The sequence below is a fragment of the Patella vulgata genome, chromosome 2 (genome assembly GCF_932274485.2).
Source record: "Patella vulgata chromosome 2, xgPatVulg1.2, whole genome shotgun sequence".
NCBI classification, from domain to species: Eukaryota; Metazoa; Mollusca; class Gastropoda; family Patellidae; genus Patella; species Patella vulgata.
In genome coordinates, this window is record NC_065880.2 from 67,860,715 (window position 1) to 67,887,377 (window position 26,663).

General features: G+C 37.4%; 2 long non-coding RNA genes across 3 annotated transcripts; both read right to left on the minus strand.

The window, feature by feature from the left end:
- Window positions 1–13,917: 13,917 nt before the first annotated feature.
- On the minus strand, window positions 13,918–18,413 carry LOC130010878 (uncharacterized). 2 transcript variants are annotated; one of them, XR_008786173.1, is made up of 3 exons: window positions 18,273–18,413; window positions 17,807–17,934; window positions 13,918–14,821 (listed from the first exon to the last, which is right to left on the minus strand). It is a non-coding gene; the product is annotated as an uncharacterized LOC130010878 (long non-coding RNA). The 2 variants fall into 2 exon arrangements; XR_008786174.1 differs by lacking the exon at window positions 13,918–14,821 and adding an exon at window positions 16,583–17,356.
- A 166-nt stretch (window positions 18,414–18,579) lies between these two features.
- LOC130010951 (uncharacterized) lies at window positions 18,580–20,056 on the minus strand. Its single transcript, XR_008786247.1, has 3 exons — window positions 19,954–20,056; window positions 19,160–19,209; window positions 18,580–18,929 (listed from the first exon to the last, which is right to left on the minus strand). It is a non-coding gene; the product is annotated as an uncharacterized LOC130010951 (long non-coding RNA).
- Between the last annotated feature and the right edge of the window lie 6,607 nt (window positions 20,057–26,663).

The following is a 26,663-nucleotide window of genomic DNA, read 5'->3' on the forward strand; positions in this document are numbered from 1 at the left end:
AAAGCTTCACGGCGGCTTTTGTTTTATGTAATTGTTCTTCTGGTCCTGCTTAGCATATGTCCAGATCTGGTTGGGCGGGGTATCTTTTATTTATGTTCTCCGCTTTTATCTGGAGCGTGAAAAGCGGCTCGTGTAAAAAATGCAATCAAGCGTTTACTGACTGCTGATTGGACAAAAGTGAAAAAAGTTTCACACGGGTATTGAGATGTGGTACATGTCAATTTGTAGAGATATTTTTGAAGGGATTTTCATGACGCGTGCCTCTTTCCCAGTTATTTTAGCAGGGGTTGTGCTTGACTCGTGCCAGAAGTCTTTTGCCTATATCCGGCGCGTGACTTATTTCTGCGACACGTGGACATATTAACCCAAAGAATATGGATGGAAATATAAGAGTGAAAGAACTTACAGATAATTCATTTGTGAGTGATTCTGAATATTCTTCTAGAAACTTTTTAAATTTTGGACCGGTGTCTTTGGAACTGAATGTGGAAGAACAATCAAAATCTAACTACACGGATTCGTCCGATGCTGAGCTAACACCAAACACTCCGCTTACGTCTGCAAATTCTGTTCAACATTTTATATTTCCTGATTTGCAGACTGTTGATATCAAGAGGTTCTCGGAAAAACAGACGTCAATATCCAAATGCAAGAGAAATCTGAAATCCGAAAAAGTGACGGGAAAGGGTAGAAGTAGAGGGAACCCCCAAGAAATACAGAAAAGGCGACGACTGGCGGCCAATGCCAGGGAAAGGAAAAGGATGGAAAGCCTAAACGTGGCTTTTGACAAATTACGTGCTGTTGTTCCTTCTATTGGAAAAGACAGACAATTATCAAAGTATGATACCTTACAAATGGCACAGACTTACATAGCAGCTTTAAAGGATTTATTATAACATTAGAGATACTGTATATTATAGTGCACACTGTTTCATTAAAATTAAAATTTCAGAACGTGTGCTTTAAATGCACTTAGACGTTACCGTGTTTAATTTATGAACTAATTTGACTACCGCAATTAAAATCTGATATTATTGATGAAAAGCAATACGAATATAAATTTTACATGTCATTATCTATTGTTGTTTAAAGGGTCAGTATTTACAAAACTTATGAAATCGCCACCCATACAATATCTTCATCTATCATCTATTTATATTAAAACGGATAATTGTTTATTTAATTTTTGTTGATATTATATTATATTCTTATTGTTGAATTAAATATATATATTTTTGATAAATTAATTAACCGAGTTATTGATTTATTTCCGCCGAACATCACGAAATAGTGCCCATTGTAATACTTTGTTACTGCAATAGAACGAAATAGTGCCCATTGTAATACTTTGTTACTGCAATAGAACGAAATAGTGCCCATTGTAATACTTTGTTACTGCAATAGAACGAAATAGTGTCATTGTAATGGAATTGAAATGGAACGAGGTTTTATTTTTGAAATCCCTCTTTAGGGTTCATTTACATGTAAGCTGCAATGTGTACAGGACTACAGTTTTTCGTTCCACCCGAACACTTATCTTGTCAGCCTCCTGTTAAGATCTGACTTAAAAAATTCCAATGGTTCGTCTTGTTGAAAATTGGTGTATTAGCCATTTATAAGGCCAATGGGGTTAAATTATGGGAATGTTTTGTTTAAGCTAAGTTTGATTGGTCGATGCTTTACAGAACGATAAATGTCCAATTTATCAATATATGCCATCTACTTATTTTGGGATTTCCCGCGTTCTGGCCAAACCATAGGTCACTAGAAAGGCATATTGGAGGGGAGAGGGTCTGACAATTTGAATGATAAACAGGGTAAGAATGACCGATTTTTAACAGGAATATTTAGTAATGATGGTCCCTATCGACTTTCAGGAATTTCACAAGATTACTTTCAGAGTAGTTGCCTCTGGTTATTAATTATAAAACTATTGGTACTTTTTACAACTTTACTATCTAACAGGCCCCCAATCCTTAAACATAATTTACGATTTTAAGAAAGAGTGGAATTACGGAACCTGTAACAACTGCGGTTGTTGAAGCTGTTTACGGGCGCGTGTTATCTTGTCTGACAGATGTTTATACGAATTCCAAGTGTAATTCCTGAAACCTGACAATTTGTGTGTGTGTGTGGGGGGGGGGGGTAATTTTTTATGCCCATATATGCCCAGGTTTCCATTATGAACTTCAAACAGTAATTATCAGACTCACCAAAAATTAATAATGAATAATATCATATAAGACTCACCTAATAATTATCGAAAATCAGAGCATTGGTTTGTGTAGACTTGAAAATTAAAACTGAACCCGCATTATGTAACTGTGCAGCTCTTTGATGGATATTTTATATCTTGGTTAGATTTTTTTCAGGTGGTCATAAAATTTAAGATATTACAGGCGGCGGTCTACTAGATTTAATAAGCGTCGGCTACGTTGGGGATTGTCTAAACATATCGGGTACACGATTGCGTCACGCCTGTTACATCAATCTGGCCAACAATCTGCATCGAAATGTATTCTCAGCCACCTTAGTAAGTTATTTTATATAAAAAATGTAGAGTTTTGCCGTGTGTGTGTTATGATGTGTAACCAAGGACAGGTGTTACAATAAACACAATCTTACTACACACCTCCATGATTACACACATCATGTTAACCGTTCAATAAACAGGTGAGAGTGCTTTTTTGTCATCATCTTTAGAATACCGACCAAAGATTAAAACACAAAGCAGGTAATATATTATATACATGTATAAAATATATAGTATATAACAAAATATATATATAAAAAGTTTAAAAAAAAAAACCACAACCATTTGTACTCCTGTATTCTAATATACATCAAATAATAATCTAGCTGACTGCACGTATAATGAGTCTTCAGATGTTATAATACATATTGTATTTTAAAAATGTTCTTTATGCATATTTATACAAACCTTTACTAAACGGCTTTATAACAACCCAACTGTTGAGCATTAGTATACATTTGTGACTTGCTTTTGTATCTCTTTTTATACAATAATATTAATAATAATTCTCAATTTATAACGCAAAAATACTTTATGGCAGTTTCTACTGCGCTTAAATTTACGTATTGAATAAATAAAACAACAAAAATATACTATTAAAAAAACTGTAAATGGATTTTTTTAAGCCACTCGGAGGTAAATGAGGAATCTTCAAAAAGCCTTTTAATTATATTAGTGTTGGATCTCTATAAAGCGAAAACTACGAAGTTGTAAAGTAGTTTTTTTTTAAAAAGAAAACGTCGATATAAAACATTCCATTATACTTCTAAACATCTTCAAAGTTATCAATAAATCTCCGTAGAGCTTAGGAGTGAAAAGGGTCAACTCCTCACTGAGAATCGATGGTTGTTAGTTTGACTGACCATCTACTATATAGGCGTGAGGCCATCCGTGGCTTTGTTAACTGACCAATAGGTGGTCACACATTTAGAGAGAGCATTAAATTTGAAGATGGACAAATTAATGGGGAGATTATGACTGCACCGAGAATACCTGCGATCAGGAGTATTCATGCTTGCCAAATAAACGCCATTTGATGGCTTTCACTCAGTTTGATTTGATTGTTATTGAATTGACTTGTTGTCAAGTATAATAAGGTTGAAAACGCTCTATACAAATTTAACCCCAACATACTCACATGACATTGGTTTTTTTTTCTATTGTTTACACAGGAGACAAGCATTTTAAGGCTGTTTCGTTTCTGAAGAAATACATGTCCCCTTACCGGTACCGGCAAATTTTACAACGCATGCAGCTATAAGAGGCTGATAGTGCAAGAAAAGAAATTAGCCGTGTTTACTACGGTGGTCTATTGGTGACATTCGTTAATTTATACCCTTTTCGTTAATTTTTACCTCATATGAGAAAGATTCATTTTGCAATAGAATGTGTGAGTGTTTCGCAATGAAAACTATGGTAAATTAAGAAACCATGAAAAGTTTTCTCCGCGGTAAACACCTGTTTTCCGCGGTGGAAACGTTTTCTCCGCGGTGTAAACCGTTACACCCTAATAATAGTTTTGTTCGAATTTCGTGAAAATGGGACCGACCCTGCCCGACATAATGTTCGCTCCTCGTAAGCAAATACATGTAGTGTAAAAGTATGTAAGATTATGGAACCTCTAGAGGTCACAATTTTTAGCTGATTTTAAAATATATGGTTATATTCCAAAGACCTCGGTCCTTTCGATATTGGACCGTAACTTCCGGGATTATGGACCCTGATTGTACGAAAAATCGCCTTTTTAGTTAGTAGATCCTCGGTCACATTTTTTATCCGATTTTTAAAAACCGTTCACGTGCATCACCGTTATACTATCAGGACGGTTGAGTTTGAAGAATGTGGGTGTATCTTGCCTGGGAACCGCTTGTTTATGTTTATTTATTTATCATTTTTTTCATTGCGAAACACCCGCTCATTGTATTGCAGAGTGGATCTTTCTCGTGTGAGGTAAATTACTAGAAAAGGGTATAAATTAACGAATGGTACCAATAGGCTACCGTCGATATTACGAGTATCTATTTCTTAGCATTTCTAGCTTAATTACGGAATAAGGTTCTTGAAAATAATACCGAAATTTCAGTGTTGGAATTTGTCTAGAGAAAATCACGCCAAGACGTGGGGGATGAGAGAGAAAAGGGTTAGTATCAGCGATTTTGGCAAAATAAATAGTAACAGTAAACACAGGTAATTTTTATTTTGGGCCAATCTAAATGCGTACGAAGAAATCCTGTAAAATTGTATTTCACTGAACTGGTCTGCAACTGTCCTATGTAAAACATATCATTAAATTTCAATCAAATAAATAAAAATTTAGACTAAACAGAATATTCATTGATCTTTTAACGTAGGGCCATGAGCATAATTCCACGAAAAACGGACGTGTTCTGTAACTTTGCTATATACAGTCAACCTTCAATCAATTATGAGGACTGTCTGGAAAATTCTAAGCCTGAAAAGGATAAATCAATTGGGTTGAAACAAACTTTTGCCACCAACAAGTGCAATCATTGAATGACTTATAGACATAAGAACTGCAACTGTAGTTATTTTTGTCTTCGTAACAGAACATCTTGTGAACCTACCCATTGAAATCATCAGAAAAGGACACTGCTGGCTATAGGGCAGTCATCAAGTACCTGCAACTGAAAGGACTAAACCCAACACAGATACATGCCGACATGGTCTCCACTTTAGAAGATTATAGATGATGCCCCTTCCGTTTCCACAGTAAAGAAGTGGGCTGTGGAATTTAAGCGTGGCAGAGAGAGACTTGACGATGACCAGCGTCCTGGAAGGCCATCAACAGCAACCATTTAAGAAATTATTACCTCGGTGCAAGGCATGGTGATAACTGATCGACGATTGACAACTCAACATATTGCCAGTGTTGTGGGCATCTCCCAAGAGAGGGTTGCCAGTTGCTCACGAGTTAGCAATGACAACAGTTTTTGCCAGATGGGTGCCCAAGCTCTTGACTGCGGATCAGAAAAGTGTCAGATTCCTGACGTCCCTTGACAATCTGCGCCGTTTTGAAGCAGATCCTGAACTGGTTGACCACCCACCTTACTCGCCCTATTTGGCCCCTTCAAACTTCCACCTGTTTCCAAAATTGAAAAATGTACTAGCCAGTCGTCATTTTCCTAGTAATGATGACGTCATTTGAGCTGTGAACGACTTTTTTAGGGTGGCTGAAGAAAATGTCTTCCTGGCCAGCATCCAGGCTTGCAACATCGTTGGTAAACGTGTGTACACTTCGCAGGGGACTATGTAGAAAAATAAATGGAAACCATCGACTTTGTACAGGTTTTTCACTAGATAGGCTTATAACTTTTCATAGTTAAATTTCGGAAAACACAATTTTCACTAAATCCTTCCCTTTTTCCCTGTTTATTTCACGGTCTACCATTACTTGTCAGGTGCTGCATTCTTCTCAACATCCGTAGACATCGACATGTCACAAAAATGGTATAGTGTTAAAGACCCGATTCGTCAACTTTAACCTCTGTTTTGGGGGGCTGTTGTTAGCTGCTACAGTAACAAGTAACAAAGGCAAGCCCATGTTATCTACTAGTGTCGTATAGTTATTATCCCTTATTAGAAGCCAACAATTCACTATTTTCTTAATGTGCGATAAATTGGAATAAAATAGCAATAATTCCGCATAGATCGCTGATCGAATTTAGATTTTGTTGACATACATTATGCAACAGCTAAATCTGCCTATTGCAAGTCTTTCTTTAGGCTTGAGATGTCATAGAAAGTATTAATTAGACCCTTATTTACACGACAAACTCAAAATCAACTCTGTAGACACACGGATAGCTTGGATACAGTCGTCCATTTAAAATTAAATCAATAAATGGCGGACCAAGCTAACGTTTACCGTTAGTCGCTGATGTCACTACCGGAAACTGGTGATAAAAGGCCTGCCAAGCAAGGCTACCATAGCCATTGAGCATGTTACCTGATAATTGAGAATATAGGGAGTAGTTGTCGTCTGTCAATCAAACGATCGCCAATTCTCACAGACGGTGCAGACACAATTTATGCCTATTTCTAGTCCAAACTTCCAACAGTGACAATTCCGTTCAGAACAAAGTAATTTGATTGAAATTTGCAACATTTTCTTTTTTTATCATCTATTTTTGAATTTTTATAGCATGAATGGTCAACTCTTTATAAAACTCTTAACTAATGTATCTTTAAGTATCCATTGTATTGTTTTGTTGTTTATTCACCTTTTAATGTCTGAATAAAATATTGTTTTAAATCATTTTTAGATAGGGTTCCTTCTCATGACGACTTCATAACGTTAGCAATGTTCTGTCACGATGTTCTGTCACGACAGATCCTCACCACTGTTACCAGAGGCCGCCGAGATACTTTTTAATGTGCCGGAGTAAGACAAATACCCCCCTCCCCAACACACACACACACACACCCATACACCGGTGCAAGAACTGTGCAAACAATGGGGTTTCCAACTATACCCGCTGCATAACCTGGGGTATCAGGTATCGGATTGGTGGTTCTGTGGCCATAGAATGGGACCCCTAGGTTTAATCCTGAATCCCAGTTGGAATTCTGAATAAGAGTAAGCCGTACCACCGCTGTCCAGGCAAAATTTCCCTCATTATGTTGTATTATTCATCACATATGAAGTGTTTTGTCTTGCCCAATCAGATTTGTTCTATTCATTTTTATATGGTTGCCTTTCGAATGATGACAAAGAATATGTCGACTTTCTATTGTTCATGATTATCACTGTCCAGTGACTTTTTCAAGATATCAAACATGATTTTTTCTTAGACACGATATACGTCAGAATCCACCAAATAGCATCCATTCCTCAATATTTTCTGAGGGAGGTCTGTCTGACGCTCACTAACACTGGACTCTCAGTAATTATTCATTGGACAGGGCCTACCTTATTAATTTAGGAAAACACCCCTATGACCATATGTATAAAGGATTGAAAGATACTGGAAATGAAATAGGGTTTAACGTCCTACTTTTCTGAATCAACCGAGCTAATGAAGAGGAGCATACGAATAAAGATTTGCCAGGACAGCGGAATTTCCACCTACTCTTCGTTGATATTTCTGTGGTTACCCTCGGATATATGCATGATTTGTTTATTAGACATGGATAGCCTTTTGTCCGCGAGTAGATCCGAGTACTTAATGGAATCTTTATTGAATGGGAAGGGTAATGTGGAGTTATCTCCCAGTTTACGTTCAAAGTTCAGACACCATGAAAACGGGGTACAGGACTACTTTTTCTATGGAATGTTTCAAAACATGGCGGGATGGTTCACTGGGACACTACCAGGCCATGTCTTTTGTGATGTTAGGCCACCATACAGATGTTTTTGTAACTCCTTGATGACCATCAAGAAGATAGAACCAAATTTTATGTTGTGTGTGTGACAGGTGTGACTAAGCGTTGATCTCTCATGGACAGACCATCATGAACAGACAGATTATCACGTTCATTCCAGTATTTCTTCAGCCATGTTGAAAGTCTGTTGAGTTCTGACCCATCTGTTTGAATTATGTTCTGTAATTTCTATGCTAGTGACTAGAATTTCACCCACAAGGCATAAGACTCCCGGTAGATCTCCTAGTAGTTGGTCTATTCGTTTCCTGAAATACTCTGATGCATATGATATTCCATATGGTAACCATTTTAAACGGTGTGGTTGTCGATAGGAGCATGTATGGTGTAAATCTGGTAAAATATTTCAGGTGCAACTTTGACTCTTTCGTCAGCCAATCGATGACCGGTTGAGATCAGGACCACTGCCAGACAGAAGGAAAGGTTCTCCATTACAAGTTTCTTTATATTGGTCTTGTATTTTCATGGCCTGTTGAGTTGGTGGTAGAGGTACCAGTACGTTTGAGGTGTCTAATAGGTGGAAGCTGGGAATTTGTTCCTTCCGCTAGTTTACTGTGGTTTTCCATTTACCACTTTTGCGTTTCTCGCTTTCCCAGACAACAGCACCAGTATGAAAAACATCTGGACATAGCTGTAGCATCTCCGAAACCAGTTTTAAACAATGTTGATGATAAAGTTTTGAAAATTTGTGTTTCCATCAGGGCTATGTGCCCCCCCCCCCCCACACACACACACACACCTCATGACAACAGTGCAGTGGCACTAATGCAATCAGTCAAATTTTCTCCATAATGAGGTACAGATACTTTTATTACTTTCTTTGACCATGCTAAAATGGCTGTTGGAACTAGATTTTTCAGGTTATTGCAAATGCTTTGAAGTTGGACTTTTTCAGTCATGGCATAGGCGTCTAATTTGCATATTCTATATTATGCAATATAACTGTGCTGTTCTCCTAGTGTTTTTCTAGTGTTTTTCGGCACCCTTGACCCTGAAATTATGGGCGTAGATACTGGTTTCATGGAGCTAAGTCAAAGAGTTTCAGATTTAGGGGGGAAAATACGTTTTTCACTAATGGCGGCTGTTAATTTGTATATTGTGCATTATCTAATAAAGTGATTATATTCTAAATGTGTTTATTTGCTTCCCAAGCCAAGAAAACATGGGTTTAGACACAATTTCCACCAAATTTGAACATTTAATAGCCAAGTTATAGCATTAAGTCAATTTTTGAAATGTGAAATTATGCTAATTAGCAGCATATTACGCAATTTGACCCCTTTCCACCTAAAATATTTAGGAACATTTTTAGGATGTTGTTTAGGGGACTATACTGAAATGCTTCCCAGTGAAATTAATTCTGTTGCAATTTGTTTCGGGTCTAACCCCAGATTGACTGGACTACTAGTCTTCTATAGATTCCTGCACGTTGTTGTTTTTATTCTGAAGCAACTATATACTATGATGTCAATTTTATGCACCGAACACAGACCTAAAAAAAAAAGCAGCAAAAAAAAAAAGCTATTTATAGTACTGCCATTTATTTCAGTCAATGACCTCTGTCGTTTAATTTTAATTATCAAATTTGAACTTGGGGGCCTCCACCCTTTCCCTCCCAATTAGATGTAAGTCCGATTTTTCGGGCAAAACGAGTCGGATATTATAGGTGATACGTCTGTAGAGGGTATATTTTTCGGGGGGGGGGGGGTATTTGTTAAGACGTTTTCTTGTGGCCTCGCCCACAGACGATAAAACCACGCAAATACTTTAGTCGATAAAATCAGTCAAATAATCCAGTCGATAAAATCAGTCAAATAATCCAGTCGAATTTATCAGCCGAATAGATCATGCAGTCGTATATGTCAGTCGAGATAAGCTATCGTCTAATTACAAGATACTCAGAATATTTTTTTTTCATTTGATTGACCCTAATGGTCTTCCGTAGAAAAGTATATATCCCATCGACTCAGAATCTTTTGTAAATTGATAAAAGACAAACTGACATCAACTATACCAATTTTGGAGGTTGTGTATGCAATAGCTACTTTGCCAGAGGCTGTGGAACCCCTGAAAAAAGTGAATAATTCATTTATTCCACATTTTGCCACCTGGTGGTACGAACTTTGCGAATCTCAAATTGCGTGTGATGCTACATTGCTTCATATACACCAAAAGTTGTCTTAGATCCATTTGAGTACGGTACCATTAATTTCAAATGGCCATATCTCAGCGAATTTTCGGCCTAGAGGTACAATTTTGGATTTGTTAGCTTAAGTCCATGTATTATAACATCTTTTTATAATTTTTTTGGAGGGTTCATGTTCCCAACTTTCCGAAATTTGGTCCACTTGACATGGAATGACCCATATGTCTTTCGGTAATTAAATATTTTGGATGCAATGGGTTTAGTATAAGTATAGCAAATCCTAGGAGCAGTAAGACTTGAAATTGCGCCTCAGTAATTGGTCATCACGCAACAAAACCTGGTTTACCGGTATGCATTCCAAAATTGGCAGAGGGGATTCTACGTCTGTAGTACCTGTGAGACCGATTCGGCGGGTTGAACAAAAACTTCGTCGCAGCTGGAATTTCAGAGAACTCTAGACATAAGTTAAAAAATTTCACTTTTCGAATTGAATGCACTCAACGTTTGTTTCACAGCAAAAGTACCAGGCTAGCGGGGGATCACGTGGCTAAGTGGGTAAGACGCTAGCTCGCTAGCCTGGAGGTCGGGTGTTCGATCCCTGCATTGGCCGAGAAAGTTCATCCAGATTTTCCGGCGTGGTTCTCCCTTGTCAGTGATGCAGGACGGAGGGGCTGACAAGGAAAGCTGTCTAGTCGTTCGGATGGGACGAAAAACCGAGATCCCGTGTACACATTGGCGTGCACGTAAAAGATCCTTTGGCAGTTGGAATTCGATATAAGAGTAGGCCGTAGTGCCGCTGTCCGGGCAAAATTTCCCTCATAGCACACTGTATGGCGTATGCCCGTCTTCATTAGCCCAGGTTAGGAGCAGAACAGTAGGACGTTAAACTCCATTTCATTTCATTTCACCAGACTAGCGCAGTAGCATTCCCCCACTCCCTCTATCAATGAATACACGTTCAGTAAAAACAACGAATGGTGAAATATTTTATTTGTAAATAATTATTTACTACATCTATTAGTATGTAATTGATTAAGAAACAATATAATCTATTTCAACTGATCAATTATCAGTTAGCCCACATGAAAAAATCTTATATTTCCCCCACCACATCCCCACGACTACATGTTGGTATTTCAAAAATTCAATATTGTTGACCCCTTTCTAATTCCCTTAAAGTTTTATATTCCATGTTTAGGAAAATGGAAAATTTAGAAGTTTCACTTGCAGCATGATGGACCAACTGGTATGACACCTCTACCCCATCCCATTCCCAAATTATGCTGGAATGTCGAAAATTTCGAAATGATTTTGACCCCATTCAAATTACCATAAACTGCTACGTTCCTACTGTAGGGAAAAGGGAAAATTTAAAATTTGGACCTGTAGCATGACGGACGAACAGGCATAATCTGCTTGCTTTATGTGGAAAAGCGAAGTTCTCGCAGTAAAAACCACATAGCTGAACCAGCAGCTTATTTACATATATTAAAAACTGTTCGTGCGATTATTCCCTTATGTTTAAATATAATATTGAGAGCCGACTACCCAATCCCAACTCCCATTTAGGAAGCGGGAGGTGGGATTTTCCCAAGTACCCTGATCAACTGGAAGTGTTTACTCACTATTGACCTTACATTGTAAAATACATAATCACGCCTCTATTTGTCTAATTTAACATTAGATAATTTAATTATAATAACAACAAAAAGATTTCAATGGGAAATACGGATATAAATCAATACCTCTTATCTATAAGTATATAATTGATTAAGAAATAATATAATCAATTTCGACTGATGAATTATCAGTTGGCCCACATTAAACAATATTCAATAATATGTGGGTATAGATAAAAAAAATAATAAATGTCGTTGGGCGAAAAATTATAATAAAAATATCCTCGACCCCACCGTATGTGTATGTCGAAAATTTCGAAATGCTTTTGGCCCCATTCAAATTACCATAAACTTTTACTGGTACGTTCCAAGTTTAGGTAAAAGGGAAAATTTAAAATTTGGACCTGTAGCATGACGGACGAACAGGCATAATACATCTACCCCCCCCCCCCATCACATGTTGCTATGTCGAAAAATTCGAAATAATTTTGACCTCTTTCAAATTCCCATAACGGTTTATGTTCCAAGTTTAGGTAAAAGGGAAAATTTAAAATTTGGACCTGTAGCATGACGGACGAACAGGCATAATGCATCTAACCCCCCCCCCCCCCCCCATCACATGTTGCTATGTCGAAAAATTCGAAATAATTTTGACCTCTTTCAAATTACCATAACGGTTTATGTTCCAAGTTTAGGAAAATGGAAAATTTAGAATTTAGTTCGGTGACATGAAATATGGGCGTATAAAAAAACTCGTATAATTGTTTAATATAGGCACATAACAAAACCTAAATGTACAATAATTAATTTGTCCAATATGTTATATATTTTGGATAGGTTGATTTAACTGGGTTATTTACATATGGCGTAATATAAAAAAAAGAAAATGGGTAAAAGCATAAAAAGAAAACCAAAAACAAGCTCTTGTACATCAACTGGAAATGTTTGCTCACAATTGACCTTACATTGTAGAATACATAATCATGGATATAATATGAATGAACAATTATAACATTAGAATCAGTCCTACAGTTCATTAGAAAAATAATATTTTGGCAATAACAAGATTATAATTTGTCTAATTTATCAGATATTTTGATTACAATAACAAAAAAAATAAATAAATAAATTCAATGGGAAAAACCTAGTATATAATTGATTAAGAAATAATATAATCAATTTCGACTGATGAATTATCAGTTGGCCCGCATTAAACAATATTCAATAATATGTGGGTATAGATAAATAAAAAACCCATAATAAATGTCGTTGGGCGAAAAAATATCCTCGACCCCCCCCCCCCCCCCCACGTGTTTGTATGTCGAAAATTTCTAAATGATTTTGACCCCATTCAAATTACCATAAACAGGTACGTTCCAAGTTTAGGGAAAAGGGAAAATTTAAAATTTGGACCTGTAGCATGACGGACGAACAGGCATAATACATCTACCCCCCCCCCCCCCCATCACATGTTGCTATGTCGAAAACTTCGAAATAATTTTGACCCCTTTCAAATTCCCATAACGGTTTATGTTCCAAGATTAGGAAAATGGAAAATTTAGAATTTTGTTCTGTGACATGAAATATGGGCGTATAAAAAAACCTCTTAGTATTGTTTAATGTAGGCACATAACAAAAGCTAAATAATGTACAATAATTAATTTGTCCAATATGTTATATATTTTGTATAGGTTTATTTAATTGAGTTATTTTTACATATCAAGGCGTAATATAAAAAAAATATAATAAAATGGGTAAAAACCAAAAACAAGCTCTTTACTTGTATATCAACTAGAAATGTTCGCTCACTATCGACCTCAGATTATAAAATACATAATCATGCATATAATATAAATGAACAATAATCATGCATATAATATAAATGAACAATAATCATGCATATAATATAAATGAACAATTATAACAGTAGACATCAATCCTTCAACTTCATTAGAAAAATACTATTTTGACAATAACAAGATTATAATTTGTCATACAAAAAAAAAAAAAAAAAATTCAATGGGAAATACGAATATAAATCAAAACCTCTTATCTATAAGTATATAATTGATTAAGAAATAGTGTAATCAATTTCGACTGATGAATTATCAGTTGGCCCACATTAAACAACATTTGATATGTGGGTATAGATAAAATAATAATAAATGTCGTTGGGCGAAAAAATATCCTCGACCCCACCACCACCCCCACCGTGTGTGTATGTCGAAAATTTCGAAATGAATTTAACCCCATTCAAATTACCATAAACTGGTACGTTCCAAGTGTAGGGAAAAGGGAAAATTTAAAATTGGGACCTGTAGCATGACGGACGAACAGGCATAATACATCTACCCCCCATCCCCCCATCACATGTTGCTATGTCGAAAATTTCGAAATAATTTTGACCCCTTTCAAATTCCCATAACGGTTTATGTTCCAAGTTTAGGAAAATGGAAAATTTAGAATTTTGTTCTGTAATATGAAATATGGGCCTATAAAAATCTAATCAATGTTTAACATAAGTCTATTAAAAAAACTAAACAATGTACAATAATTAATTTGTCCGATACATTATAATAAAACGATATTTTAGACAGGTTGATTTGAGATGGTTCAATTTTATTTCAATAATTCGCTTACGCGTAGGGGTCTTTAGCAGTGGGAAGAAACCGGAGAAGCGGAGAAAACCCACGAGGTTGGAGAGGCGAACCTATTCCCTGTCACGTACAACCGGGGAATCGAAACCAGCGTATATAAAAACAGAAAATGAGTAAAACATAAAACAGGAGGTAAAACTGATTGACGTTTAATGTCATCACTGCAGATAGAAAAAAAACCCGTGGGGAAAAAGAATCTGCTTGCTTTATGTGGAAAAGGAAGTTCTCGCAGTGAAAATCACATAACTGGACCAGCATCTTATTTACATATATTAAAAACTGTTCGTGCGATTATTCCCTTATACATGTATTTAAAACTCCAAATTCTTTAAAACAGTTCACCACTTCAACGTTTCAAATCATATATAGTCTGCAGTCCAATAAAGTTTTCCTTGTTGAGGATGATTCTTCTCAGACAAACGTTACCCGAAAAGGGAAAGAAGAGCCAGCAGCAACACAGAACAAACTAAATATTTATAATAATACATGGCATTAAACTTTTAAACACAAATAATATAGATTTAAATGCAATATCAATATTAAATGGTTGGATTATGTTATCCAAAGACAACTGACAATAATATAAACATGTGACAATCTCCAGTGTCTGGTATTATCATATTGAGAGCCAGCTATTGGGGAGTTGGGTGGCCGAATGGTTAACGCCATTGAGTTAAGGTCTGCCATTGAGTCAAGTGGTGGGTTTTGATTCCCCGCTTGTACGTGACAAGGAGTAGGTTCGCCTGTCCAACCTCGTGGGTTTTCCCGGGGTCCTCCGGTTTCATCCCACTGCTAAAAACCCCTACGCGCAAGATATTTATTGAAATAAAATTGAATCGAATATGTTAGTCCTAAAATGTGAATATTTCGAAAAAACATTAAACGTTCTGATCTGTGTAGGCTTTTCTGACAATCTCTAGTGTCTGGTATATTATATACTGATTTGAAACAAAGATGTAGATATGAGTGGTCAGTATCGAGAACCGGCAACCCAACCCCCATCTAGGAAGGGAAAGGTGGGATTTTTCCAAGTGATCTGATCAACTGGAAATGCTCACTCACTATTGACCCTACATTGTAAAATACATGCATATAATATAAATGAACAATAATAACTGTAGACATCGGTACTACAACTTCATTGGCCAACCACAAGTCATCAATGATAACTGGCCTCGTCGAGGACCAATGAATGGGGAGTGCACACCAGAATCCACCATAATCTCCATAGAGGTGAGACAGAAGTCTCTAATATATTTTATCCAGAATCCTATTAGATTAACAATGTCATAAACCTTGAGTTCTGGTCTGTCTAATTGTGTGTTGATCACAATTCCCAAAGAAGAGAAGTCCCAAATAGGACTGAATGTGGTTGTGTACATGTTCTAGGAGGTAATGGTGAGTCTGCAGCCTACAACCATTACAACCCATTCTAATCACCGAGAACCTGTCTTGCTAGAAGCTACAAGAAATCCGGAATCTTTGTTTATTCTATGTGTGTGGGCTAGAGAAGAAACTGTTTGTTTTGTGTGTATGGGCTAGATAAGAGAAGAAGCTGTTTTATGTGTGTGGGCTAGAGAAGAAGCTGTTTATGTTATGTGTGAGAAGAAACTCTCCGTCTCATCGATGTGTTTTTACTCTTGAAAGAGATTAGCTTCTTCAGTCTGTTCAGCAGACTGGGTGATGAAGTTATTCTTTCTAGTCTAGATATAACACGTAGACTCCATTCCTCAAGTAGTTTTACACCTCAACCCTAACTAAGAGTCAATGTCACCAAGAACCCCTATTCTAAAATGTGTTTCAACCTTGACAACATAATGTCCTTTACTGTACCTAATAGACGGACACATGAAAAACTTAGAAAATATATAGTACATACATAAACCTGTTATTGCCAATCTAGAATTTCCCTTTTAAAGTCTCATTTCTCAGTCAAATTCCTGGAACCATAAGCGACCGTTTGTCATTCCATTCATAACGCAGTGAAATAGTTCACATGAATAATATCGTTTTAAAACGGACGTGGTCGAAAATTTGCTCATCTGTACAGCACAAATGATATTTTGCTCAATATACATGACTAAAAAAACAACTTAAGATGTGTTAATGGATACAACTGTTAAAACGTTTTCCAAAATACAAACGTGCGGTATTCTGCGTTATTGGTCACGCAAGTCTCCTAACTTACTGTTGTATTGTTTTGCGACTAGAAATGAATTGGGGTTTAACGTCCTATTGTTCTGTTCCGAACTTGGCTAATGAAGACGGGCATACGCCATACAGTGTGCTATGAGGGAAATTTTGCCCGGGCAGCGGCACTACGGCCTCTTATATCAAATTCCAACTGTCAAGGGATCTTTTACGCACGCCAATGTGTGCCAGTATGTACACGGGACCTCGGTGTTTCGTCCCATCCGAACGACTAGACAGCTGTCCTTGTCAGGCCCTCCGTCCTACATCACTGACAAGGGGGGAGAGAGAGAGAGAGAAATGGGGTTTAACGTCCACTCAACACAAACTAGGTCATTTCGGGAATAACATGGTTTAATTTTATTTCAATAATTCGCTTGCGCGCAGGGGTCTTTAGCAGTGGGAGGAAACCGGAGGACCCGGAGAAAACCCACGAGGTTGGACAGGCGACCCTACTCCTTGTCACGTACACCCGGGGATTCGAAACCACGCCAGTTGACAAGGGGGGACCCACGCCGGAAAATGTGGATGAACTTTCTCGGCCAATGCAGGGATCGAACACCCGACCTCCAGGCTAGCGAGCCAGCGTCTTACCCACTAAGCCACCGTGACCCCCTTTGCGACTAGAAAGTCGATCAGCTTGCCGCTCAAGTATAATTCGTTCAAAGTAAACCAATAGAGTAAATTCATCTAATAATCCCAATGATTCGTGCACAGTAAATCAATAGAAAAAAATTCATCTAAGAACCGCTATTGAGCAATTCGAATAACCAAGTTTTAGACGTCATTCGGCGTCTTGACTGTTGTGGTCCTGTAGAATATAAAACAGTTTTATCTTTTGTATTGTATAACACCGGGCAGTATTTTGTCATGTCTGCAGACATATTTCAAAAACCTTTAATTTGATGTACGGACCTGGCTACTGGAACACGAGAAGTTGTAATCAACAAGCATGTATGGGTTTTCAATGTTTTAAAATAAGGGACAACAGTGAATTATTACAGAAGTACAAAATATGTAATTATGTGAACTCCCGAAAAGAAGTGACATGGGGTGTTCTAACACAATCAGTTACCCTCATTCTTGAAATTTCTATGGATAACCACTCATTTCGTTTTCACAAATTTGTTCATCGTGTCACATAATACGATATTTTATGTTCTTAATAAAACTTATAAATAATCTTTGAACTTTTGTATTGCAGTCATCATACTTTCGCTTTTGGTTTAGAAATAAAGAAAATACTAAAATGAATGCTTACCTAATCAATTGCGTTACAATTGACTGTGCAGTACCTGCATGTATTATATGATCCGTGCCCTGTTCATCCACAACTTCAGGCAATGTATCAACATTACTATCGCCGTTTTCAAATATATCTACACGGTCCTGTAAATGAGAGGATTATGTTCCAAGATTTACACAGGCTAAAATTCCAGGATGCATTTAATCTCACACAGTTTGTTATGTTCTTTAACTGGCACTGTTCACTGTTGTTAAAATTAAAAAAAAATATTTATGGACGATTATTCAAAATCGAAACCCCTCCTTTTTTCCTTTTTTTTTTTTTTATCAAACATAGGATAATAATCCTGTAAATTAGATTTGTTTAGAATTAGAAATCTGTTATTCTATCTGTTTATGGGCTGATAAAAAAGACAGCATGTTTTATTTTTGTTTTGCCCAAAAAATATTAAAATCTACCAACGGTGTTGTACTACTATTACCTGTATCCATAAGTTCTCTAGACCACACTATCAACAATACATCTAAGTTTATCATAGAAACACGTTATATCCGATTATCTTTACTTGGTCCTCAAGAGAAATTTGCAATATACGTTAAAAGCATTAAAAATCTAAGATAAACCAAATATCAGAATATATTAAATATAGCACCCCTTACTTAGTAAGCAAATGCAAAATGGTGTAAAAAGTTAAAAATAACATGCAAAGAAATGTTAATAAGCCTAAAGAAGATGTGGGATTAGTCGATGCCATATATTAATATATTCCAATTTAATTACTCCCCATATCTATATATGTGACAGTCAATGTCTACAATCAGGCAATGTGTACAATGCCTGAAATATACCAGTCAATGTGTACATTGCCGGGTTAGGGTTAGGTTTAGGGTAAGGGTTGGGGGTTACAAAGGCATTGTACACATTGCCTGTAGACATTGACTGTAACATATATAACTTTCATCCAAAACATCCTGAGCATACATCATGTTGTTTACAAAAGAAAATTGGTGCACAAGCCAAGCTTAAGCAATATCAACAAGCCAATATATAAAGACAGACCCAGTATAAGATAAATAATAACGTGTGTGGACCCCTCTATGATACCATAAACGTCTTGTATCCTTTAGTGTTAGGTAATCTGAAAAAAAAAACATGAATTAATATTAGCCTATACTCGTTTCCTAAACTCAAAACAACATGCCCATTGGTGTTGAAGGATTACACTTACGAATATGTCAATTACATTGCACTAGACCTGTCTCATAGGTCAGATAAGTCTGATATAGGATGGAAACTATTTCTATGTAGTTTGACGAAAATATTGTGATATGGTGAAGATTTTTTTAATTAAAAAAAGATGTTGCTTACCCAAAGAACAACTACCCTTCCGCCATCGTCCGACCGATAACAAGAGATGTCTGGAATAGTAGTAAGTTTAAAATCTTAACAAAATGTTCTGGATTCATTGTAGTAAATAAAATGGTTAACTGTGTGTGAAAGACTCCACACGGCAAACCTAAGCAGATTCCAGTACCCTGCATCTAGCTAGATGTAGAGTAACGGAATCTGCCGAGGTTTGCCGAGTGTGAAAGACTCTAGTCTTAGTCTGTACAATTATCTAAAACTTTCTGATACTATGCCGCAGAAATATAAACTTTCATTGTTCATGCGTCTTTGGCGATAATTCCCCTTCCCCTTTAATAATACACAATACCTATAGTTTGTAAAACGAGTCCGTCTCACAACTGATTTTCGGGTTTACAAATCCTACATTCAAAACTATTGCTTGATGAAAACAGATTATTATTAGACTAACATACTGCGTATAAATATGCTGTATGCGCTTCAAAAGAAACTTTACACCATTTTGTCGGTCCAGTCAATGTAAATAATTAACGTCCACTTCGGGACTAACATATGGTACAATTTTATTATAATAATGTGCTTTTGCGCAGGTGCCTTGTGTAGTGTGTGTGCGTTCGTTGGGGTGGGGGGGGGGGGGGGCTCACGAGGTTGGACACGTAAAGCTTGGGATCGACTGTTCAAGTTTGAACTTGTCAAGTAATGTGCACTGTAGGCCTATCATAAGCAATCAGCCCACTTGTGATTATCCCTCCCTAATATAAATTAAAATTCAAAAAAGAAAGTTAAAGATTACTAACCTGTTGAGACCAGGGACTTGTCCTATTCGGATAAAATAAAGAGATGCTTCCATCTGAAAAGTACTCACATGTTACCAAGTGGCTGTTTGTTTGGTTTGATCATGATCAGTGTATCAAGCTGTATGGAACAACAAATTTACATATATAGAGACTCTCCTACCAGTCTTTTCTGATCAACACAAGTTGATAAAGTAACAAAAAACGAGGCTCTGCCGAGTTTTTTTTTTTACTTTATCAACGAATGTTGATACTTTTTTATATCAAAAAAGACGAGTAGGAGATTTTATTTATCACCCAATCCCTTCTTACATGCACAAACAGATAAATATAATTCTTTGCTGTAGATTTCACTTTTACTGAACATTATGGCGTAGTGATACATCATATTTTGACAGCAATTCAACCATTGCAAAGTCCTCTATATTGACCCAGTGTTTCCATCAAGGTCAATTGAATAACAATAGTTCATTTTTAATAAAAAATTTTTACTTTAAATAAGAAATGAACTGTTTTTTGAAAATAAAAAAAAGTAGTTCCTTTTCAACTGACCAATCAAATTCATGTAAAGCGATATCTCCTAAGGAGATATCGCAGTAGATTATGAAATATATCACACAAGCGATATTTACTGTAGAATGTATTATTGGATGATAAATTAATTTAATTGACACGAGACCCATGGCATTGGCAATGAATTGATTTTATGTTAGTATGGCGTTCTGCAATTCAGATCACGTGGCAAGAAAAAAACAACTATTTGTTCACGATACAAGCTCGGGCTGTGATTGGTTAATATATCTGGCGGGTATTAGATTAATTACGCCCCTGCTCATCTGTATCCGTAAGTTCTGTGAACACCACTATCAACAATATGTCGCAGGAGATTGATAACACAACAGTTTATTACAGGACAAAATATACTCAACAAAAACACTGAAAAGATACAAAATGATTATTTACAAAAGTGAACAGCACAGGGCCCTTATTCACGAAAACTTAAACTAAGTTACAACCGAAATTTTAAGAAATACTGCAACTTCATTGGATATATGCAAATTGATTTTACTGGTCAGCCAATCGAATTGCAGTATTTCTTAAAATTTCGATTGTATCTTAGTTTAAGTTTTCGTGAATAAGGGTCCAGGTCATATTTATAAGTGAGAAATTCTACTAATTACTAATAGGGTAAAGATTAAGTTAAAATAGAGAGAGAGCGAAAGAAATGGGGTTTAACGTCCACTCGACACAAACTAGGTCATTTCGGAACTAACATATGGTTTAATTTTATTTACATAATTCGCTTGCGCGTAGGGGTCTTTAGCATTGGGAGGAAACCGGAGGACCCGGAGAAAACCCACGAGGTTGGATATATATATATATATCAAACATGCCCTAGGAAAGATGCTTTACAGGTAAATAAATAGGACCATATAGTGGTGGACTTTACGGACAAACACAATTAGGAACACTATAAAATAATTAGACATCACAATTAACAAGACATTACAAAGGGGATAATATATTTAATCATTTATTATTTAATTGTGAAATATAAAGTTGTCTTTTTTTCTAAAGATATTAACTTGCTATATTGTTTTTGTATTTATTACTAAAATACTTATTTAATTAATTAGTTTAGAATTATGTACATAGTTTAAAATGTCTAGTCCAGTCAAACAAATATTAAACCTACCTTGAATATGTTCAATTGTGCTGTAACTGATGAAAGATGTTGAAAGTTTGAAAGATCATGCGATCATAGGAGAGTGAACTTGTTAACCAGGATCAACAAACCAGGTTTCCAAGATAACGAAATCTACTCACGATCTTAAAATAGTATCTTTAAACTATAAACTTAAGTAATTATAACAACTGGAAATAAAAGACTATAGCTGGATACACAGGACAATGAAAACTGTCCATAATATTTTAAAGAGAACACAACACCCTACTACAAATACATCTAAGTTTATCATAGAAACACGTTATGTCCGCATTATCTTTACTGAATTCTAAGGAGATATTTGCAATATACATTAATCCAAATATCAGAATATATTAAATATAGCACCCCTTACTTAGCAAGCAAAAGCAAAGAATTGTTAGTAAGTGTGGGATTAATCGATGCCATATTAATATATCCCAATTGTATTATTCGCACATTACACCAGCACTCCAAGAACTTCATTGGCTGCCAATTAAATCAAGATTTTAAGCTTTTATACCTTGCGTATAAGTGTTTACAAGGAAATGAACCTTCCTATCTAGCAGATCTTTTATTACCATACTTTCCTGGACGTGCACCCCGTTCTCAACAAGAGCATCGTCTTATAATTCCAAAATATGAACTCAAATCATTTGGATACAGATCGTTTGTTCATATTGTGCCTGTTCTGTGGAATTCATTACCGCTGAACATTAAACTGTCATCCAGTCTAGAAACATTCAAAACTAATTTAAAAACTCATCTATTTGCAATGCGGCCTATTATGGCACCCCGACTGAGTAGCGCCTTGAGCATGCATACTAGCATGGAAGTGTACGCGGTCATATTATTTATTATTATTATTATCTATATACCCCCCCCCCCAAAAAAAAACAACCCAAAAAAACAAAACAAAAAGACAAAAACAAAAAATTACCCAAAAAGCCTTAGCATAGCCTACAGGCTATCATCATGGAAAACTTCACATGATATTATTTACAAGAGATGTTGGTACACAAGCCAGGCTTATACAACATCAAAACAAGCCCATATATATATATATATACTATTCAAAAAAAGTAGGGGATATTTGATTTTGGGGGCATAATACTAAAATATGCAAATGACTACGAAAAAAGTCACTATAGAACCTAACAGAAGAAACATTTCCAGTTACATGTGACGCCCAAACGCACCAATAGCTACCGCATGGAATGCAGGTGATGCTTGGGATCATCATGGGGGTCCAACCCAAGATTTGCACGACTCTGACTTTGAATGTTACAGTCATTGTGGCATTGAATTCCAGGGTGGAAACATCAGTTTAATTGTTTTAGTGACCAGAAAACAAATTTTGATATGCGTCGGCTTACCCAAAATGAAAGGTTACGTGCCCTTGGCATGCTACAGATCGGCACAACACAGGCGGTTGTGGCGCGGACGATGAATGTTTCTCAGTCTGTCATAAGCAGGCTATGGTCCAGATACCGTGATACATAATCTGTACAGGACAGACCACGCTCAGGTCGACCAAGGGCGACAACTCAAGCCCAGGATCGATTTATCCGTACCTTGGCCTTGAGAAATCGTGTCATCACAGCAAATCAGATCAGCGCTCGTCTTCAAACAGACACTGGTGTGAGAGTGAGTGGCCAGACGATTCGGAATCGACTGCATAGGGGTCACCTTCGCGCCCGACGTCCTCGCGTGATCCCTTGTTTGAGAGATCATCACATTCAGGCAAGACGTCGTTGTTGTAGGGATCGTCAACACTGGGATAATCGACGCTGGAGCAATGTGATGTTTTCAGATGAGTCAAGGTTCACTGTTGATTTTTTGGACAGACGTAGGAGGGTGTGGCGTCGTCGAAACGAGCGCTTCCAAGACGTTAACGTCATCAGACATGATCGATTTGGGGGTGGTTCTGTTATGGTGTGGGGGGGCATCACTGTTGCTGGAAGAACGGCTTTACATGTTGTTGCAGGGCGTGTTACAGGCCAGTACTACCGGGACAACATCTTGGCAGTCCATGTTGTGCCGTTCGCACGACGTCATGGCCGCCGTTTCATCTTCCAGGATGACAACGCAAGATGTCACAGGGCCAGGATCGTTACAGGTTACCTCCAACAACAGAACATCACCACATTACCTTGGCCAGCACTGAGTCCCGACCTCTCCCCCATCGAGCATGTCTGGGACATGCTTGGACAGAGGTTACGTCAACGTCGACAACGTCCTGCCAATGTCCAAGAACTTGCTGCTGCGTTGCAACAGGAATGGGACAATCTGGACCAAAATGACCTTAGACGTCTCATTAGGAGTATGCCACGTCGGATCAATGCTTGTTTGGCAAACAGAGGAGGATTTACCCGTTACTGACTTGGTTGTGATGCTGTGGTAACTTTGCTGTTTGACCCCGGGTATCATTTTACCCTTATAATGGTCAGTCTGTGCCTTACTTAGTCTAACGATCATTTGGAATAAATCGATGAATGTGAACTTCATTTCATTTTGTCATTTGTTTCTTCGTCAGTTTCATTAGGTGACTTTAATAACACTTAAAAATCAAATATCCCCTACTTTTTTTGAATAGTATATATAGACAGGTCTCAAGGTAAAGAAGAAGTTTTTTCCTGAAAAGATTTAAGTTATTTAAAGTTTTTAAAGAGGGTAGGAAAGAAATCCAGATTTTGGGCCCTTTAAAGCGAAGGCCTATACTGTTTTTAATCATATTAATATACTCTTCAAAAAAAAGTAGGGGATATTCAGAAACAATACAAAACTGCGGAAATGCACTGCTGTTTTTATTAGAGGTAACCAGTGTATGATAATAACAGGCCAATTGCCTACACATGAACATAAACAGTTCATACGGGCGACTTATCTGACGGCCCCATTTCACTCGCAAAGACATACACTGTCAAAAGTGAAAATGGACGTTTTTGATTTTTGTCTTAATAATGAGTAATTGCTCCACCAATCCTCAGACATTCAGCAATTCGCCGTGGCATGCTCCTAATCAACCGTCCAATCACGATTTGGGGCAATCTGGCCCACTCCTCTTGCACAAGTTGCAGTGCCACGGCCAATTCTTGCAGTGTTGTCGGTTGACGTTGACGTCGACGAACACGTCTCCCGATCAAATTTTAAGTAGCTAAGTCTCTAACTCAATATCATCCAAAATCTTCAACATTGAAAACACGATTTGTTTTTCAAATTAAATCAACATTCATGTTGTGATCTTACCGGGAAAAGATGGGCTTTTGATATCCAATATTTAAGACAAAATAAACATTTTACCATTGGTACACGAATCGTGTACCATAATACGCTTCAGCCCCAGTTGTATCAAGAGACTCGAGGGACGAGGCCAGATACATTCATATTACAGTATTATATGCGTTGCGACCCACTTTTGTCAATTTCTAGGCCCCACAAACATGGATAGGATAAACAAGCAAGCGGCAGTTTTCATCAACCCTTGTCAAATTTGACAATGAACTCCTCCCACGTGTATGGCGCTATTGCGTGTCGAACATGCAGCTCAGTGGTTTTGTTGGGGCGATAAGTTCTTCATCTGTGAACTACTCAAGTGTCCACGACTATTTATCATATCACTACCTGCATAGGTATTTGCATTTCAATACCCCCTACTTTTTTTTTTGAAGAGTATATTTGGCTTGATTGTAGTAAGTTTATTGTTAACTTTTGATGTTTGATGACAAAAAACCAATGTTGACAAGGGATCTTTAACGTGCACGCCAATTTGTACACGGGACCTCGGTTTTTTGTCCCATCCGAACGACTAGACAGCTGTCCTTGTCAGGCCCTCCGTCCTGCATCACAGACAAGGGGAAACCACGCCGGCGACGAGAGGTTTAAAAAAAGAACCAAATTTCTTCAAATAAAATAAGGGGTTGGATGGTCGAATGGTTAGCACGTGCGCGCTGTATCTTAGGGTCTGTCAGAGTCGACTGGCGTGGTTTCGATTCCCCGGTTGTACGCGACAAGGAGTAATTAGGGTCGCCTGTCCAACCTCGTGGGTTCTCTCTGGGTTATCCCGTTTCCTCCCAATGCTAAAGACCCCTACGCGCAAGCGAATTATTGAAAAAAAATTCAACCATGTCGGTCCATGCATGGACGTTAAACCCCATCTCCCTCTCTCTCTCTCTTTCTCTCTCTCTCTCTCAAATAAAATAAAGATATATGTTGTCACTCGGGCAACAGAAGACCTCCGAATGCAGGAGTCGCTAAAATCATAGGAGGCAGACGTACCACACAGAGCCATTAAATCACCATCGATCGGTACCCACCACCATTAAATTTCACCATCTCGGTACCCCTCTCTCTGTCTCTTTTCTCCCCTTTTGCATGCCCATTTTTGTTGGTGTTTTGGTCTAGAATGGACGAAGAGGGTTTGAATTAACATTTTCTGCCAGGTTTGGGTAAATATTCATGATTTTGAGGCGGAAGGGTAACGGGGTTATCAGGTTGGCTACTGTGATATGTACGGCAACTAGTTACATGTTTTTAGTATGCTTCTTCAAGTTTGTGTATCTCAAAATTTTGGTGGTCAACCCCATACAAATTTTAGTGCAAAGATATGACCATTTGTTCCTCTGTCTGTAGTGAAAAGCATTTAGCCCAACGAAAATTTGGGGAAAAGTTGGAGGTGAGCAAAGAGGCCAGAATTAACATTGAAGTCAATGGGGAAATTAATGGTGGTCTGCCTCCATAAAATGAAGCCAGGTGCTCCACCATTGCTAGGTCTATTTGTTAAGTCCAGCTCAATTTTCGTCAAGGTCACTGAGGTGTAAGTAATGTTAGGGCACGTGACTGTTGGCGAGATTGTAGGTTAGGGTTAAGGGCAAGCGTTAGGGCTAGTTCCAGGGTCAGGGTTGGGATTAGCGCTAGCCCTGTTTACATTTCGTGACCTGTGACCAAACTTGAAGATGGCCTTATCAAATAGATCAAACCGCTCGACCACGTCACTGTGCTCGACCAT